General features: G+C 46.1%; 1 long non-coding RNA gene across 2 annotated transcripts in view; it reads left to right on the top strand.

Annotated features, from left to right (window-relative positions):
• The first annotated feature begins 9272 nt into the window (after positions 1-9272).
• Positions 9273-20254, top strand: part of LOC146359932 (uncharacterized) — a 38426-nt gene continuing 27444 nt past the window's right edge. The window contains exon 1 of one of the 2 annotated variants that reach the window (XR_014786860.1): positions 9273-9375. This is a non-coding gene — a long non-coding RNA (uncharacterized LOC146359932). Of the gene's footprint in view, positions 9376-11732; positions 12204-20254 lie in introns of those variants that run through there. The other variant, XR_014786859.1, reaches the window with a different exon arrangement.

Raw genomic sequence — 20254 nt, 5'->3', positions numbered from 1 at the left:
AAGAGGAGGAGCAAATCTAGGGGCCTCTTGTCAGTGGGCCCCTGCTGGGGTGTGGGCCCTTGGCAAGTGCCCAACCATGCCTACACTTGACGCAGACCCTGAAGACGAGGAACCATTGAAGGCAGAGGGAGAAGGAGAGGTCTGTCTTACATGTTTGTGACTAGGCCCAGCAAGATAATGCTTGGTCACAAGGCACCTGCCCTGGCACTGCAGCTATCTTCAGTGATATTGTATTAGTCCTTCTTCCCCACCCCCTGCACACACAGTATAGAGTGTACAAAGGCCATGATGGCCCTTTGTAGGGGGATCACAGGAAGATGCCCAGTGGTGTAGTGGTACATTTTGAAGTATAGGCACTCATCATGAGAGTCCTCATAGCCACACCCCCAGGAGAGTCCAAAAATTCAGGGAGCTGTGTTGATCTATATCAACAAACCAGTTCTAGCAGTTTTCATCTCTACCAGGAGTGGGTTAAAAAAAAAGCTAATAGGCCTTAATTACCTATGCAAGACTAAGCCATCCCCAAATACTTTGCATAACAATAGGAAACAATATATAATTGCTGGAAAATCTACCCCCCCCTACTGTGAGGACTGCAACTTTAAGCTCAGAGGGGACAAGGAATTCTGACAGGGTGGCAGATGAGTTCAGTGTCCCTGCTAATCAAAGAGGCCTGGCGTGCCTCCCTGCAAACCCCGGCTCCAAGACACCACTGAAGGCAACTGCGAATGCGATCTCTCTCACCTCTTTTATCTTATAGAAATCAAATCTGGCACAAACAGGAGTATCCAGATACAGTCAGAAGGAAGGGGATACCTCTTTTTCTGGGATGTGGGACGGAGCCAGTCAATTCTGTGTTGATCACTAGGCATAAGATTTCACTTTGGCTGCTCCCCTGATATTCTACATGATCCATTCCCCTGAGACCCAGTGTGGTGTTGTAGAGAGACGGTTGGACTTGGGTTAGGGGGACCACCTGGTGAAGGTTTTAAATACCTGTTCAAGTTTGAGGCTTACTGGATGGTCTTGGGCAAGTCCCTGTCAGCCTGGCATATACAGTAGGGCTGCGATCCTATGCACGCATACTAGGAAGTACGTCTGACTGAAGTGGCATCCAAGGAAACATGCACAGGATCAGGTTGTAAGGCTGCTAATGCTACTCAGCCTACGCACTCCGGTGGTTGTGAGGATAACATCTGCCCCCTTCCACCCCCTTCTCTTTTTTACTCTTAGACATTGGATGTTTTATTAAGGGCGGCTCCAGTTACTAGCATAGCTCTTCCTGTTAGGGTGGCCAGGTGTCTGATGGGCTGTCCAGTCCAAGTCTGGTTTAAAGTCAAAGAACCATAAGAAGGAAGGGAGTGCAAGGGCCTTGAAGTTGCCTACATGGGCAGCAGCCTGAACAGGCACACAGGTCACCTGGTCAGTCTTCTCAACCATGGGGAGATCTATTGTATTTCTATTTAAATTATACTTATTATTTCCAACTTTGATCTATACATATATCTTCATATGCAAATGTTATGCAGATAGATGCCCTCTTTGGTCCTCTGTTTTTGCAGATGCATAAATGGCCACCTGAATTGTTGTACAGTTATATTTTAGCAATTGCTGTTTTCTAATTTGTGCTTTTATTTTATTTTATTTTATTTTACTTTAATTTATTTTAATCTTATGCTTTACTGCTTGTGAATCAGTCGACAGAAAAACATCGTATCAATGTGAATAATAAATAATACAATGGGACAAACCCCTAAACTTCTTGGTGGGAGACTGACATGAGAAATAAGATAAGCATTTCTGATGTTATGACAGTCCACAGCTCTCCACCGACAGGCCCAGCATTTCTGTCTACTTCCATTGGATACCTGGAGAAATTCTCTGCTGCTATCACACTTCTGCAAACTGCTCATGAATCTTTACTCAAATGGAAGTCCATTGTGTTCAGTGGGGCTTATTTCCAGCCAGGCAAGAGAGCTTACATTTGTAGAAATGCAGCCCAACCAATGCATTTTTACCTGGAAATAAGTCCCACTACGTTCATTGGGTCTTAGTCCAAAGTGGCGTGGCCAGAGGACAGTCCTCTATTTGAAGGTGTCCTCTGTTTGATGGGCTGCCTAGTCCAAGTCTGGTTTAAAGTCAAGGAACCATCAGGAGGGAGAGCTGCACTTACTCATCAGGAGTTATCACCCTGACAGCCGACTTACCAGGCAGGCAGTCACCTAGTCAGCCTTCTCCGTTATGGTGAGATGTATTGTATTTATATTTATAGTTATTATTTCTGCACTGAAGCATAAATTTGCAGAAGCAAATGTCGCGCCAATTGATGTCCTCTTTTTGGTGATGCAACTCCTACTATTGGCAATGTGTAAGTGGCCACCCTACTCCCAAGTAAGTCTGCATAGTCTAAGGCAGCATTTGTGTACATGAGGGCTGGGGAATCTGTGGCCATCCACAGGAGCGGAAGAGGAGACATGATAGAGGTGTACAAAATTATACATGATGTGGAGAAAGTGGTTCGGGAGACATTTTTCTCCCTCTCTCATAATACTAGAGCCCAAAGGGGTCATCCCATCAGGTGACTGGTGGGAGATTCAGGGCAGATAAAAGGAAGTACTTCTTCACACAGCGCATAGTCAGCCTATCACGTGGCCGTGAAGGCAGCAAAAAAGGAATATTATGCTGCCTCTATTGCGTCTGCAGAGTGCTGTCCCAGGAGGCTGTTCCAAGTGGTCCGGAGCCTGGTCGGTCCTGTGGCTCCTGAACCACTGGAGCATTCTAAGGCCTCCTGTGAGGCCTTGGCAAGGCACTTTGCAGATAAAATTGATCAGATTAGGTGTGTTACTCTGCACGCTGTGGATACAGTTAGTGAGCAAGAGGTGGCCTGTGGCAAACCGGTTTTGTGGGATCGGTTCCAGCTTCTTCCTCCTGATGGAGTGGACAAGGTGCTTTCATCTGTAAGGCCGACCACCTGCTTACTTGATCCTTGCCCATCTTGGCTCATTATGGGCTGCAGAGAGAGACTGGGTGAGGGGATCAGGGTGGTGGTGAACACCTCCCTTGAGGAGGGAGTGATGCCATCAGCCCTCAAGGAGTCAGCGATAAGACCGCTCTTAAAGAAGCCCTCCTTGGATCCTCAAGTTCTGAACAACTTTCGCCCAGTCTCAAATCTGCCATTTTTGGGCAAGGTGATTGAGTGGGTGGTGGCGATGCAGTTGAAGGCAAATTTGGAAGAAACTGATTATCTAGACCCATTTCAGTTGGGCTTCAGGCTTGGGCATGGGACAGAAACGGCCTTGGTCGCCTTGGTAGATGATATGAGGAGGGCTCTGGATAGGGGTGAATGCTCCTTCCTTGTTCTCCTCGACCTCTCAGCGGCTTTTGATACCGTTGACCACAGTATCCTCCTGGACCGCCTGGAGGGGTTGGGCATTGGAGACACCGTATTGCAGTGGTTCCAGTCCTTCCTCTCTGGCAGGTACCAGAGGGTAGCACTGGGAGAGGAGGTTTCAGACCCGTGGCCACTCACTTGTGGGGTGCCACAGGGTTCCATCCTCTCCCCGATGCTATTTAACATCTATGTGAAGCCGCCGGGGGCTACCATCAGGAGATTTGGGGTGTGGTGTCATCAATATGCGGATGACACGCAACTCTACCTCTCGTTCAAATCTTCACCAAGGTTGGCCGTAGAATCCCTGTCCAAATGTCTGGAGACGGTGAGTGGCTGGATGGGGAGGAATAGGCTGAAGCTGAACCCTGACAAGACCGAGGTACTTTTGGTGGGAGACAAGAGGAGGCTGGGGGATGTTGACCTGGTATTGAATGGGGTACGGCTACCCTTGAAAGACCAGGTCCGCAGCCTGGGGGTCATTTTGGACTCCCAGCTGTCCATGGAGGCTCAGGTGTCAGCTGTGAGCCGGACAGCGCTGTATCAACTCCATCTGATACGGTGGCTGCGCCCCTTCCTTCCCGACCATCTGCTCCCATCGGTAGTACATGCCCTGGTCTCCTCTCATTTAGACTACTGTAATGCGCTCTACGTGGGGTTACCCTTGAAGACAGTTCAGAAGCTGCAGCTGGTACAGAACGCGGCGGCTCACCTGATTAAAGGCAGCCGCCGGCGAGATCACATCACTCCAGTGCTGAAGGAGTTGCACTGGTTACCAGTTGTTTTCCGGGCCAAATTCAAGGTGTTGGTTTTGACCTTTAAAACCCTATATGGTTCCGGCCCAGCCTATCTTAAGGAGCGCCTCCAGCAACACCAGACAGGCTGCTTAACAAGATCAGCCTCGGATGGCCTTCTCTCTGTCCCAGCAGCCAGGACAGCTAGACTGGTGGGGACGAGGGAGAGGGCCTTTTCTGTGGTGGCCCCCACTCTGTGGAACTCCCTCCCTAGGGAACTCCGCCATGCCCCCTCTTTAATGAGCTTCTGTCGTGCATTAAAAACGTGGTTGTTCAGGCAGGCATTTGGGGTGGGTTAGGGTACTGTAGAAAATGTTTTTACTGTAGAATTTTATTGGTTTAAACTGTTTTTATTGTACGCTGTACATCGCCCAGAGTGGCTGGGTGACCAGCCAGATGGGCGATTAATAAATTTAATAATAAAATAATAATAAAAATAAATAAATAGTTAAACTATGGAATTCGCTACCACAAGATGTAGAGATGGCCACCAACTTCGATGGCTTTAAAAGGGGGTTAGATAAATTCTTGGAGGAGAAGGCTATTGATGGCTACTAGTCCTGATGGCTATATGCTCCCTTCAGTATCATAGGCAGTATGCCTACATACCCCAGCTGCTGAGGAACATGGGCGGGAGGGTGCTGTTGCACTCATGCCCTGCTTGTGGTTTCCTGGCTGACAGCTGGTTGGCCAGTGTGTGAACACAATGCTGGACTAGATGGACCCTTGGTCTGATCTAGCACAGCTCTTCTTATGTTCTTACGTTGTTGGACTCCAGTTCCCACCAGGCTCAGCCAGACTGGCCAAGAGGGAGGGATGATGGGAGTAGTAGTTCATTAACATCTGGAAGGCCACAGGTTCCCCACCCCTGCTATACATACTTACTTGGAAGTAAGTTCCCTGGAACTTCAACTCTTTCCCATCTCTGAAGTCATGCTTGGAAACAGCCTATCTTCTTGCAGAGCCTCTCTCTCTCCGTCCCCACCCTGCTTCTTAACAAAAGACCAGGGAGTTTACTAACCACTAACCAGTCGAATACCTTGCAATGTAGACATTGTTTTCCATATAAGTTCTCCCTGTCTCTGTGTGCAGATCTACAAAAATAAATGAAGAGAAGAAGGTAACAACAGGCCAGTCTCTCTGGATGCTTCAGAATGATTGGCCAGTGGTTAGAAAGAGCAAAGGGGGGCAGGCTAGTGCCAGCCAGGACACCTCTACAGACAGTGGCTGCAACATCTGCCCCCCAAATACCCTCCGGCCTCCAGCGCTACGAGTAGCAAATTCTCGATAAACAGTTTAAAAATAACTCCCGAAGGGAAAGACGTCACCTCTCCCTCCTTGGCGATCCTATTTTTGTTGCCGGAGTCTGTGTTTGTATTCCAGGGCCCCTGCCAGCTTTCCAGCCAGCCCTATCGCTCATGTGATTCTCCTTGCCATTGTGGAACACTGGGGAGAGGGAGAAGCTGTCCCTGGGGGGAAAGGAAGAGGAAGAAGTTGCCCAGTTTATTTTTGCTGCTCCTAGGCAAAGCAAAGTCAGAGAATGTGCAGGAGCAGGTCTGGGGAAGATGCCAGGCTGTGGCACATCAGGCGAATAGGCACAGGAGGAATGTAGCTGCTCTTACACCCAGGGACAAAAGTGAATGGCCTGTGAAACTCATTGGGAAGGGAGAAGGAGCTCAGACTCTTAGCTGCAGGGGAAAATGTCAGACTATAGCCAAACTGGTGTGTGTTAGGCCAGACGTTCTCAAGCTGTGGTTCATGGACCACTACCGGGGCAGGGGGGAGATAGGGACGGGACAAACTCTATTCAGGTTGTAGAACAGTCATGAATATCTGCATCTGATTTATTCTTTTCTGACAACATTTTGACCAGGACCAGATGATCAAATAGGCTAACATAGCCCTGACCTGGGGCTTGTGTTTTTCATAATCTGGCAGTGGTGCAATCTACACACTTCAAATATACCAGTTAAAGGGACGCTTCCCTGTACCCTGGCCTGGGCTTATGATGCCGACACTGAAGAAAAACATGGTCTTAAGACATGAGTTTTGTATGTGACCATTTGTTTTGTAGAACAACAACAACAACAGTTTATTAAGTGGTCTGCTGAGAACCCCCAGCAATTTTCAAATGTGAAAAAAAGAAGTTTCCTTAGCTGCTTCCCTTGTCACCACCACTACAGCTTTGCCTCCGAGAGGGAGGAGGACTCTGCAGGCCCATCTTCAGGCCGGCAATTGGTGCTGGCGAGTAAACATCACATGATATCATCACGCAGGGAAGCCACATGAATACTACCAATCAGAAAGGGGCCACCTAACATGGTAATACATGACATCATGCCACACTATTTGATTCCAAACAACAGCTCCCTAGATGCACCTTGATGTTGTGCATGCACAAAAAACTCGTGAACACAGAATGACATTTTGTATTAAAGGAGACCTCTTGTCTGAGCTGACATGGATGAATTGCTTTCTGAATAAATAACAAATTCACCTGGGGTACATTTGCCCATCGCTAATTAGGATATACACGGTTGAACACGCTTTAAGCAGTGAATCTGCTGAGAAAGTGCATGTGCTGCGTTTTGGGCCCATGTTTATTTTCTGTATGTATGCATGTACCATCTTCTCCCCAGGCTCAAGTGCAAGGGAACCCTATTTGCAGCAGAAGCTGTATTTACACACTACTGATTGGTCAGCCCCCATGACAATCATGAAGCCACGTTCCCTCTTTCCTCCGAGCAGGGCTGTGAACCATGTTGACTGGCTGACTTTTCTTTCAGTCTTGAAGCTGCTTGCCCCCCTTCTTGGAACAGTGTAGGAGAAGTCTGAAAAAGCTGTAAAAATATATTCAGTGCGGATCAAACATTTGAGCAGAATAACGAGTTGGGTCAGCCATGCGAGACAGCCATTTTGGAATATGGGGTGGCCACTCACACATTGCCAAAAAAAGGAACTGTATCGCTGAATGAGAGGATAAATGAGGACACTGATTGGCATATGTTAATGTATATCTTTATATGCAAACTGAGAAATAATTATTATAATTAAAGTAGAAATACAATACATAGTGCAGAAGGCTGTGACCAGGTGACCTGTGTGCCTGCCTGTTCAGTTGCCTGTTTAGGTGCTCACTGGTGACTGGCAACAGTTCCTATAGTTCTTTATCTTTAAACTCGGATTGGACAGGACAGTCTTTCAAATGGAGGATGCTGTCATATAGAGGATTGTCCACTGTAAAAGAGGACACCTGGCCACCCTACAAAGACAGAATTCCACATCTGAGGGAGAGATTACACATCTTCAGTAGGCTTCCCCATTGCAAACGTTCCCTCAACGCGTAGCAGGACCCCGATAGTGGAGGTGGGGCCAGTGGGTGCAGCTTTGCTCAATGGCTATCCATACGAGGGGAACTCTCGAAGGGGGTATAGATCACAGCAATCAATGAGAATATATCAGCAAGCGTAAGGGCTTAACATGATAGAAGTCCCATCCCTGCACTTACAAGCCAGCCGCCGTTTAAATTCACACCATTTTGACATGAGTAAAAAATGTTTACCATGAAAGAATTTTTGCTCATGAGCCTACACCGCTTCGGGCACCTGGTCTGCTGCATACTGCTCACCGTGCCTGCTTTCAAATTCTGAACCAACAAATTACTTTTGGGGAGAAATGAAATACGGCTGATCATTACAAGCTAGTGAGATTTGTATTCTGAACCAGCTAATTGTGGACTTCGGTGAGATCACTAAGGAAAAACTCATGAATTTTTGTGGTGGGAGAAATGAGAGGAGAACCTTTAGTTCAACTGTATTTTGTAGTGAACTGCTGTCAGAATAGGTGAGTCCATGTGAGAAGTCTTTCAAGGTGATCTGTCTGAGGGCCAATTCATACAAGCAGTCCAGCATGTTATGAAGTGGATTATTGTGTCCATTGATAGTTGAAGTTACACTGAAGAGGTTCTCTGCTCTCTTCACCACAAGAGTAGAGCATGAATTATTTGCTTCATCTTAGGAACATAGGAAGTTGCCCTCTACTGAGTCTGATCATTGGTCCATCTAGCCCAGTATTGTCAACACTGACTGGCAGCATCTCTTCCAGGGTTTCAGGCAGGATTCCTTCCTAGCCCTACCTGAAGACGCCAGGGATTGAACCTGGGATCTTCTGCATGCCAAGCGGGTGTTCTAACACTGAGCTACGGCCCCTCCCTCAGCTCACATTTGAACTGTCTGCAAGAGTATGGTCATCTACAATCTCTGCTTGTGGTGTGCAGCAAGCAAACAGCTGCTTTGGTGTGAATTTAATTGTTGCCATGAGCACAGTAACTTCCACTGTAGCACGTCAGAATGGCGGGAGAGAATTATTCCTCCATGTTTCCATAGAAAAGCTTTTTGGACTTGGAGAACAATGCTGGCTTGAAGCAAAACGTTAATATGATATCCCTTTCATGAACATTTTGGTTAATAGTACACCAAGATGGAAGTTGGGGCAGGAAAATGACACCTCCTCTTGAATGTCCTCCTTGAAATAACTTATGAACAAAGGAAACCACTTTATATCGAATGAGACCACTGGTCCATCTAGTTTTGTATCGTTTGACTCAGTGGAGGCTGGTGGCTCTGATGTCAGTGGGGCAGCGAATCCTCTCCGGCTTTCGGTCAGAACCAGTCAGAACTCTAAAGGAAGAGCAGTGCTGGCCTGAAGCAAAATGTTCATACAATGCCCCTTTCATGCACATTTTGATTAATGATACACTGAGATGGAAGGTGGAGGCAGGAAAATGGCACCTCCTCTTGAGTTTCCTCCTTGAAGTAACTTAGGAACAAAGGAGCACCTTGTATAGCTCCTTTAGAGTTCTGACTGAAACCTGAAGTGGATTCACTGCCCCATTGACATTGGAGCCACCAGCCAAATTGGTTTGACTGGCAGAAGCTCTCCAGGTGCTCAGTCAGCAGCCATTCCCGGCCCCACTTGGACATGCCAGGCAGTGCTGGCTCCAGGTTTTTGAGGGCCCTTGGGCACGATACTCTCAATGGGGCTCCTCCTTCAGGGTTTTGTTTTTTTTGTCAGTGGGCCTCTGCTGGGGTGTGGGCCCTCAGCAGGTGCCCGACACGCCTACTCTTGATGATGGCCCTGATGCCAGGGATTGAGCCTTGAACCTTTGGCCTGCAACACACGTACCCTGCCTGGGTAAGGCTATCCCAGAAAGAGCTGGTGAGAGGATGGTGTCAGAGGAAGACTCAGGGGGTGCGGGGTGGTGGTCTGAGTGCTTGTATGGGGAATTGGCAGAAGGTTCTAGAGGGTGAGATGTTTGTGTTTGTGTGCGCCTCAGGGCTAGCGGTGCATGGTTTCTGCCCTGTATCTCTCTATCAGAAAGGCTATTGTATTTCAGTGCTGGGAAAAAGGAAAAAGACTGAGGCGGCCATCCTTCTTTGAGTGTGAGCTGCTCTGACACGCTGATCCTTGGAGAGCACTTGATGTTCTGCTTCCAGGTGCAGCAGCCAGTTAAGGGTAATTAGAGTGGAAAGGAAACCAAAGAGGCATCCCCTTTAATGGTCACCAGACTGGCTGCTTTCTGGGGCTGGCAGGTCTCCATAGGAGAAGGTTATTAGAGTTCTTATTTCTATTGTCCTTGGAACGGATTCTTTCAAGCCATCTGTGCAGAGCACAGGAGGAACTCTTTGATCTGATTTGAAAAAAAAGAAGGGGGAGAAAAGCGGAGGACAGAGTAATGCGTTGCACTTCACTAGTGCTTCATGCTCCTATTAATTAATGCAATACCGAAACTATAAGTGTCATTGAGACCCCAACGAGACCCGAACTGGGCCCTCTTGCTCATGGACAAAAGGGGCTATTACCTGCTTTCTAAGTGAATGCAAAAGTGAGAATGAGACAAAAGGAGGAAAGAGACCAGGGGATCTGGTGTGGGCAGAGCATTGGATTACACTAGATTTGCACTTCTCAGCCCCAGGAGTCACAGACTTGCTAGTGGCTCTGGTTGCTTTTCTCAGCCTCAGTTCCTCGACTGTAAAATGGGCAATAAGCCTGTTGCATTACTGGTGTGAATGTTAGAGAGAAGAAGGCATACAAGAGGAATGTATACAAGTGGCTGCATTTTACTGAGAGGTTCATTGGAGGTAAACCTTTATTGCTGATGCTCGTTAATGATTTTTTAAAATTATGCATAGTGTGGAGAATGTGGATAGGGAGACATTTTCTCCCCTCTCTCATAATGCTAGAACCCAATGGAGTCATCCCATGAAGCTGATTGGTGGGAGATTCAGGACACAGCGCATAGTTAAACTATGGAATTTGCTACCACAAGATGTAGAGATGGCCACCAACTTGGATGGCTTAAAAGGGGGTTAGACAAATTCCTGGAGGAGAAGGCTATTGATGGCTACTATGGCTATATGCTCCCTTCAGTATCAGAGGCAGTATGCCTATGTACACCAGTTGCTGGGGAACATGAGTGGGAGAGTGCTGTTTGACTCGTGTCCTGCTTGTGGTTTCCTGGCTGACAGCTGGTTGGCCACTGTGTGACCAGAATGCTGGACTAGATGCACCCTTGGTCTGATCCAGCATGGCTCTTCTTATGTTCTTATGATTTATCTCTTTTACACACACACACACACACACACACCCATATCCCCACTACAAGGTTAAAATGGGTATAATAGAAATTTCATCTCTGCAGATAACTGTAGAAATGTGAGGGGATAGAGAGCCTCTATCAGAGTATTCTCAGCACCCTTACCAAATTACAACCCTGAGAATTCTTTGGGTGCAAGCCAGGATGGTTAAACTTGATAGATGTCTGTAGTGTAGATATATCCATAGTCACAAGGAGCCAGTGATAGAGGCAAATAACTGGTTTATGATACTCCTTACCATCCTTCATTTAGTAGCTCTGTGGATGGTGTTTGCTGTGACAGACCACTTTTGCCAGGTCTAGGTTAGCAATATACACGTCAACCTTCTTTGCCACTCCATGTTTCCATGTGGATATTAAACACATGACCTTGGTTTGAACAGAGTCAGACTATGAGTCCATTGAGCCTAGTGTTAGTGACTGTGACTGGCAGCTGTTCTCCAGAGTTTTAGACAAGGCTCTTTTCCAGTACTGCCCATGAGATCACTTAGCTTTTAATGCATATATTAGGGAATGTTGCATGTAAAATGTGTGTGTTTGGGAAAGTTGCAAATAAAAATAAATGAGAACTTTGTACTTAAAAAAAAAATTGCAGACTGATGTAGACACTGGATGGAGCAGACATATGACTGAAAACATGCAAAACTGACATAGACCAAAGATAAACTGTTTTGTCCATCCCTAGTGTGGAACCTCCATTTTAATTCCAATCACAAGGACCTGTGGAAAAGTAATGCCTTGGCAGTGTTAAAGGGCTCTAGTGTAGCAGCCACCAATGTTTCTTTTCTCATGATTTTTAGCACAAATAGTGGTGGAATGGTACAACTGGAAGTGCAGGCACTCATCATGACAGCCCCCATAGCCACGCCCCCAGTGAGAGTTCCAAAATTCAGGCAGTGGTGTTGATCCATGTCAAGAAACCAGTTCTAGCAGTTTTATCTCCATTAGGAGGAGGACTTTTGTAAAGCAAATGGTCTTAATTGCCCTTTCAAGACCAAAATACTTTGCACTACAACAGGGATTAATTTGGATACTGGAAAAATTGAGTTTCCTCCAGCTATTGTGAGAATTGCAGCCATGATCAGAGGGAACATGGGATTCGGAGGTGGTGGCCCATGACGTCAGTGTTCCTGCCAATAGAAAAGTGCTGCTGGTGTGTTCCCGAGAGCCCTGGCTGCTCCATTACACCATTGGGTATGAGGATTCGGTGTCCTTTATGATGCCATCTTGGTCACTGAGCCGGGGTACTCTTGAATGTGTACACTACTAGAACTCTTTCTGGGAGTCCGGCCATTTGCTCAAATGACAGATGTCAGGATTTGGAACCCGTCCTGTAATGTGGTTTCTTTGAAGTCCTTGCTGAGATGTAAGTATGTGATCAACCTGAATAATGCTTCTAACTCCTCTTGTAGTTCTTTTGCTTCAGTGAAGTATTTCATAATCATGTCCACTTGTGTGTATTTCCTGTGGCAAAGTTGCCTTTGCCAGGCAATTTATTCATTATATGCACACACGTACAGACACAGACACAGTCATAGACACAGATACACACAGACACCCACCCACTGCTTTTCTCTGCAAGACAGGCACAAGGCAGCTCACAACAACATATAAAAAGAAAATACATATAAATAAATAATATAAAATTAAATATAGGAACAGGGAAAAAACCAAACCCCCAGGGCCTTCAACCAAACACACAAAAAGAAACGTTGATTTACTAAAGAACGCCTACTGGAACAAAACTGCTATATATAGCTTGAAATCTGCTATATATGAGTTCCTTTTTTATTTTACATCTAAGGAATAACATTGCAGTCTGAGTCACATGGAGTAGAGGTGTTTTGGGGCTGACAATAATGGTTTCTTAAAAATGGCATTTTTAAGCAGGGTGGCTTGTTAACCACATGGTGTGGCTTTTTTTTTTGTCAAACAAGCCACCTTGAGAACCCATGGTTTGTTGTTGGGTTGTTCAAGGTGGTCCACAAGCCACACTTCGTGGTTAACAAGCCACCCTGTGGAAAATGTCCTGGGTTCAGACAACAAGTTAACTCACAGTTCAACAAACAACCCCTGGTTCAACAACAACTGACATTCAACCACTGAGTTTGAGTTAGCTTGTTGTGTGAACAGCCCCAATAATATCATTTTCATCCATGCCATCCCATTTTAAAAACAGGATGTTTGGTAACTCTGGGCCAAAGTCGCCAAGATTCAGGAGATCTTTGTTCAGTTTCCTGATATTTCAAAAAATTGAAATTCAGCCAGGGAGGGTTGCAAATTTGATTAGAGCAGTGCAGAATGAGGAAGAGGAACCACATATCTTTTCCTCCACGTTCTGGGAAGCAGTTGAGTCCAGTTTTTGATCAGAAAAATAGTGCATGGGGAAAGGGTTAAGCATCCTTCCTCTGCTACTGCTCCCATCACATGAACACACATTGAAGCGATCTGCCCATCAGAACCCGAGTGCATTTGTTATGCCAACAAACATAAGTATTGTACTCTGCAAATGCCATTACACAGGAACAGTTGTGAGATCAGGAGAGATATCATGATGAAAGCTGTGGGTATTGTAGCAAAAGACATGAACCTGGCAAAAGCCCAGCATTTGGTAACATTCGCAGGCAAATGAGTCAAGTCTGATCGTGAGCTTTATTGCTTCTTGTACGGTTAATGCAGCCTTCCTAAGCATTCTCATCTGGCAGCCTTTATCCTTAATGCCTACAATAACCATTACTTCTCTGATCTGTTCTTTCAACATTCACATGAGTCTGTCATTTTGCAGAGGCTGCCAGCATAAATGATCTATGTCTTTAGCAGATTCTTGCTCACACTTGTTAGAGATAGAATTAATATACAACATTTGTTGTAAGCGCAAAATGATTTGGGAATGCTTCTAATAATGCAAAGGCATCTTTCCTGTCTGCTGATGGTCTACATAGATGTGGTCGGGGCACGCGCCGTGCCTTTCCTATCACACACAGTAGTGTTGCAACCCTAGGGTTATCCTGAATGGTGTCCACCCACCAGCGCAAGGGACACTGCTGGGGAATGGATTCCCCCCCCCCCGCAGCCCACCTCCACTCCAAATATGCACCAGAGGGTTGGGGGATCCTCTGGAGCAGATGGGATATGTGCGGATGAGGAGAGGAAAAGGAAGTTCCATTGTGTGAATGGAAGTCCACTCTCATGACATTGGATGGAACCTCTAGGGTGCACAACTTCACAACAGGGGGCCATATCTGGCCCTCCAGGGTTCCTCAGATGGCCATGCCCCTTTCCCTGGCTTCTTCCCTAGACCACTGATGATTTTGTGGCTTCCTGTCCTTTGAGCAGTTTCTTCCCCCATTGTAATTCATAACAAGTTGAAATTCCTCTCCTAACGCTGAGTTTCTGACAATAAGAGCTTTTAGCTAATATATGCTGGTATTTGAGGCCTGTCCCTTTTGCTTTCATCCCTGCCCACCACTGGAATGTGGGCCCTGAGAGCTTATCTGAAATGGAAGTTGGAACTTGGGCTGAAAGTGGTTCTGCACCCCTACCCTGGGGTTGTTGGTTGGTTGGTTGTTCAATCCTGCTACAATTTTGTAATGTCCAAATATTGAAAACATCACCTGTCCTGGAAATTGAATCTGAGTGGATAGCATAGCCTATGTGCTTGTTCCATTAATCTGCTTGTTCCACTAAAAATCAAAGCCCTTATCTTCAGAAAAGTACTTGGACTTTTGACACCATGATTTTATTTATTTATTTATTCATTCATTCATTTCATTTCTATACCACCCAATAGCCGAAGCTCTCGGCCATGTCCCCAGTTATTCAGGAGACTTGGTTCAATTATTCAGATGCTAGTTTTTATAGCTGGATTTTTATATCTGTCCAATGCAGGTAGGTTGGGTTAAAGAGATAACATTTATGTGACGTTTCTTGTAAGTTCAAAATAATTCTGCATAGAATGCAACAGATTTTCTTCATTCTGAGAAAAAACTTGACTCCTGTTTGTATGAAGTAAAGAATATAGTTCCATTCAGCTGTTTAATGCAACTCCCACATTTCTGAAATCCATATTTCACTCAAGCCCATACATATAACCAATAAACACAATGACTGGATCCATAGGAACATCTGTACCCTGTGCTCTATTATCAATATATCAATATTACTTTATTGCACAACAGGAAAATGGCCTTACAATATGTCAAAGATATTCAAACAAATCCACTGAGCCCACCTACATAAAATACACATTGGGTCGGATCCAGATTTTGTCATACTTAGACCTAGGGATGTACGGATTTTGCACAATCTGTTCCGTCTGCATTTCATGGATTGTGAGGTGCCTTTTGTTCCATCGTCGTTATTTGACAGAAACAGTTTTTTTCCAATTTTCCAAATTTGCACAAATTTGCACTTGCGAAAATGTGCAACCCCCCCATATGCAAATCCCCCCCCATGCAAATGTTCATGCTTTAGCCTATAGGGGAAACACACATTTTGGATGGTGTTTTTAAATCTTCCATATTTTTCCACAACTAAATTTGTGTAGAATTCTGGAAACTAAAAAAATGGTCCGCAACTCCATGGAATTGCGGACCATTTGTGACTTAGATTCCTGCATTCAGCAGGGGGTTGGACTCGATGGTCTTATAGGCCCCTTCCAACCCCACTATTCTATGATTCTATGAATCTGTGTGACTTGGAAAACCCAGTCCCCTGCAGAATCTGTGGGTCGGATTAATAGAAATCCGAACTCAGTTGATTCCATTGTGGATTTCTCCAACATCCCCACTTAGACCTACTGAAATCAATAGGACAAATTAGTCATTACTAACTCTGAGTATTCATTCATTCATTCTTTCATTCATTTGTATCATGAAATCTAGATTCAACCCATTAACTGCACAATTCTATGCATGTCTACATAGAAGTAAGTCTCCCTTGAGTTCAATTAAAATTGCTCCCAGATAAGTGTGTATAGGGTTGCAGCCTAAAACTATCAATTAATGATGTATGCCAGCTCTACAGTTACTATTTCATTATTTGCAATTTGTGAATAATCAATCTTAGCTGCACACACACGGCTAGGAATGCCAAAGATTTTGTTCAGTCTGTATTTCAAAGCAAACTGACCTGATCTACACCTCTCAGACTAATGTACTGACTGGCATGCAGTTATCCTTCCGATTTCTCTGGATTTTGTAATGCAGTCCTTGGCTCACAAATATACCCCAAATGGATATACAATGTGTGTATTAGGACAAAATGTTTAGAAGTGTGCACTTTGAGAGTAAATACATGTAGAAATGTATATTTTATAGGGCCGTGCACTGCTTCAGCCCAAAGCCTGAGCTCTGAGTTGAAGCAGGGCGCTTCAGGACACTTTGCGCCACCTCTGAGGTAAGGTAGAGGGGGCCTGAAGCGGCCCAAAGCAGCCTGAAGCGAAGCGGTTCACTCCAAAGTGTTTTGGCGCACTTCGGCGCAATCCGGAAGTCCAGCTGTCACACTGCTGCCACTGCCACCACCCAGCCCCCATCTCCTTACCAGGCTCCTATGGATGTGCACCGGCAGCCATCTTGTTGTTCTGGAGGGAGGGAGCCCTTTTAAAAAGTGCTCTCCCCCTCCAGAACAACAAGATGGCTGCTGGCGTGCATCCAGAGGGTCTAGGAGCTGGCAAGGGCAGCGGCTCCCCCAGCGCAGTGCTGGCTCCCCTAGTGGCAGTAGTGGGAGCAGCAGCAGCAGTGGCGGATCCTCCCAGCAGCACTGGCAGCAGCGCCAGCTCTCCTGGCAGCCCTGGTGGCGGCTCCCCCAGCAGTGGCTCCCCCCTATGGAATAAGGGCCCAGTTAAGGAGCTGGGGCCTGGGTGGTGTGTGTGTGTGTGTGTGGGGCGAAGTGGGATTCAGGTGTCTAAATCCCACTTGGCTTCATAAGCCGAAGTGAGTTGGGTGTGTGTGTGTCCCTGAATCAGCCTGAGCCAAATCGGGCATGCCTCGGAAACCCCAAAGCAGCCTCCGAGTCGGATTGGGGGTCTATGCACAGCCCTCATAGTTTGTGAGAAAATGTGTTCAAAACCATGCATTTAAATACAAATATTCATATGGTTTTAAAAATATCACAGATTAATGCAGAAATGGGACTAAATGTATTTATGAATGAAGACATGCAAAACTGACATGGACTGGAAATTACTGATCTATCTCTACAAAATGAATATGATGCTACTTTATAAAACTCTTACTTATTCAGTTAAACGTTTTTTAAAATGTTTGCATTTTGTACTTTAAATTTCAGCACAGAAAGTCTTAATTTCAGGACAAAGCTAACAAATATGACACGCACACACACACACACACACACACACTCTCCTTTAATATGACCCCATCTCCAGCAGTTCCCATCTGCCTCCATGAACATCTGCTCCAATTTCCAAGGAGTATTGTAACACTGGGAAAGCACTTTATAATTAGTATAGCTGAAAATAATTATAAAGTGCTTTCCCAATGTTACAATGACACAACGAGATGCCTTAATTCCATGCTTCCACGAGTATTTCCAAATATCTAACCTGATATGCCTAATCAGGTTGTTGTTGTTCAGTCGTTAAGTCGTGTCTGACTCTTTGTGACCCCATGGACCATAGCACGCCAGGCCTTCCTGTCCTCCGCTCTCTCCCGGAGTGTGCTCAAGTACATGTTCATTGCATCGGTGATGCTCTCTAGCCATCTCATCCTCTGCCATCCCCTTCTCCTTTTGCCTTCAGTCTCCCCCAGCATCAGGGTCTTTTCCAATGAGTTTTCTCTTCGCATTAGGTGGCCAAAATATTTGAGCTTCAGCTTCAGTATCTGTCCTTCCAATGAGCACTCAGGGTTGATTTCCTTTAGGATGGACTGATTTGACTTCCTTGCAGTCCAGGGGACTCGTAAGAGTCTTCTCCAGCACCACAGTTCAAAAGCATCAATTTTTTGGCGCTCAGCCTTCCTTATAGTCCAGCTCTCACAGCCATACATTACTACTGGGAAAACCATAGCTTTGATTATATGGACCTTTGTCGGCAAGGTGATGTCTCTGCTTCTTACTATGCTGTCTAGGTTTGCCATAGCTTTCCTCCCAAGGAGCAAGCGTCTTTTAATTTCATGGCTACAGTCACCGTCTGTGGTGATCTTGGAGCCCAAGAAAATAAAATCTGTCACTGCTTCCATTTCTTCCCCTTCTATATGCCAGGAAGTGATGGGGCCATGATCTTAGTTTTGTTAATGTTGAGTTTCAAGCCAGCTTTTGCACTCTCCACTTTCACTCTCAACTAGGGATGTCAGAGAATTCCGTCATGGATCTTGGTGAGGCCGAATGCCAGCACATTCGCCCCCCCGAAAACCGTGGCGGAACGGCCTGCCACCCCCCTGCCCCCCGCGGATCCCCCCCGGGACGAGACTCACCTGGGGTGGATATTCTGGGCGGCTGCGGCGGCAGTGGCGGCGGTGGCCGGTCTTCCGACCGGCCGCCGCCGCCGCCGCCATTTCCAGGCTTGCCTTGTGTAAAAAAAAATAAATAAATACGTGATAGGCTATGTAAAGATTTACGTAGCCTATCACAGCTGGGTGGGTAAAAAACCCCACAAAACCCGCATACGCAAATGGCGGCGGCTATGGCCGCCGCCATTTGCGTTCCTTCTTTTTACCGTCTTAATCTACGTAAATATTTACATAGACTATGTCGGCGAAAATAAAGGGGAACGCAAATAGCTTACCGGGCGCTATTTGTATCCCCTTTTGATTCACCGTTTTAGCCTACGTAAAGATTTACGTAGATCCTGGCTGGGGGGGGAGGCACTGGCCGAAGGGGATGGCCAAAATGAAGGAACGCAAATGGCGGCGGCCGTAGCCGCCATTTGCGTACGTGTTTTTTTTTTTTTTACCTAGAGCCCTCCGCGGCCGTAAATCCGGCTGCGGACAGCTCTGGCCTGGCCGGGCCGGGCCTGGCCGGCTGCTCCGCAGAGCTGCTGCGGAGCACAGCCGGCTGTTCGAGGATTCCGGGGGGAGGAACGGAGCGCCTCCCCCTCTGGCCAGGATTCCGGGGGGAGGGACGGAATGCCTCCCCCCCACCATCAACATAATCCGCGAAAGGTAAGTCACTTTCGTACATCCCTACTCTCAACAAGAGGCTCTTTAGATCCTCTCTTTTAGATCCTCTTTAGATCCTTTCTGCCATGAGGGTGGTATCGTCTGCATATCTGGGGTTGTTGATAATTCTCCCGGCAATCTTAATTCCGACCTGTGATTCATCCAACCCGGCGTTTCTCATGATGTACTCTGCATATAAGTTAAATAAGCAGGGCGACAATATGCAGCCTTGTCGTACTCCTTTCCCAATTTGGAACCAATCGGATGTTCCATGACTGGTTCTTAGTGCTGCTTCTTGACCCTCGTACAGGTTTCTCTCAGGAGACAGGTAAGGTGGTCTGGTACTCCCATCTCTTTAAGAATTTGCCACAGTTTGTTGTGATCCACACAATCAAAGGCTTTAGCGTAGTCAATGAAGCAGAAATAGATGCTTTTCTGGAATTCTCTTGCTTTCTCCATGATCCAGCGAATGTTGATTTGATCTCTAGTTCCTCTGCCTCTTCGAAACCCCGCTTGTACTTCCGGTAGTTCTCGGTTCACATACTGCTGAAGCCTAGCTTGTAGGATTTTGAGCATCACCTTGCTGGCATGTGAAATGAGCACAATTGTACGGTAGTTTGAACACTCTTTGGCATTACCCTTCTTTGGAATTGGAATGTAAACTGACCTTTTCCAGTCTTGTGGCCACTGTTGAATGTTCCAAATTTGTTGGCATATTGAGTGCAGCACTTTAACAGCATCATCTTTTAGGATTTTAAATAGCTCAGCTGGAATACTGTCATCTCCGCTAGCTTTGTTGTTAGCAATGCTTCCTAAGTCCAGCTTGACTTCATTCTCTAGGATGTCCGGCTCAAGTTCAGTGACTGCACTATGATAGCTATCAGGGACATTAGGATCTTTCCTGTATAGTTCTTCTGTGTATTCTTTCCACCTCTTCTTAATCTCTTCTGCTTCTGTTAGGTCCCTGCCTTCTTTGTCCTTTATCATGCCCGTCTTTGCACAAAACGTTCCCTTGAGATCTCCAATTTTCTTGGAGAGATCTCTAGTCTTTCCCATTCTATTGTTTTCCTCGATTTCTTTGCATTATTCATTTAAGAAGGCCTTCTTGTCTCTTCTTGCTATTCTCTGGAACTCTGCATTCAGTTGGATATATCTTCCCCTTTCTCCCTTGCTTTTTGCTTCCCTTCTTTCCTCAGCTACTTGTAAAGCCTCATCAGACAGCCACTTTGCTTTCTTGCATTTCTTTTTCTTTGGGATGGATTTAATTTCTGCCTCCTGAACAATGTTACGGACCTCCATCCAT

This window comes from Heloderma suspectum, chromosome 1 (assembly GCF_057233095.1).
Source record: "Heloderma suspectum isolate Gila_16-S chromosome 1, 16-S_ref, whole genome shotgun sequence".
In the NCBI taxonomy this organism is placed as follows: Eukaryota; Metazoa; Chordata; class Lepidosauria; order Squamata; family Helodermatidae; genus Heloderma; species Heloderma suspectum.
This window is presented reverse-complemented; position numbering and strand designations above follow the sequence as displayed.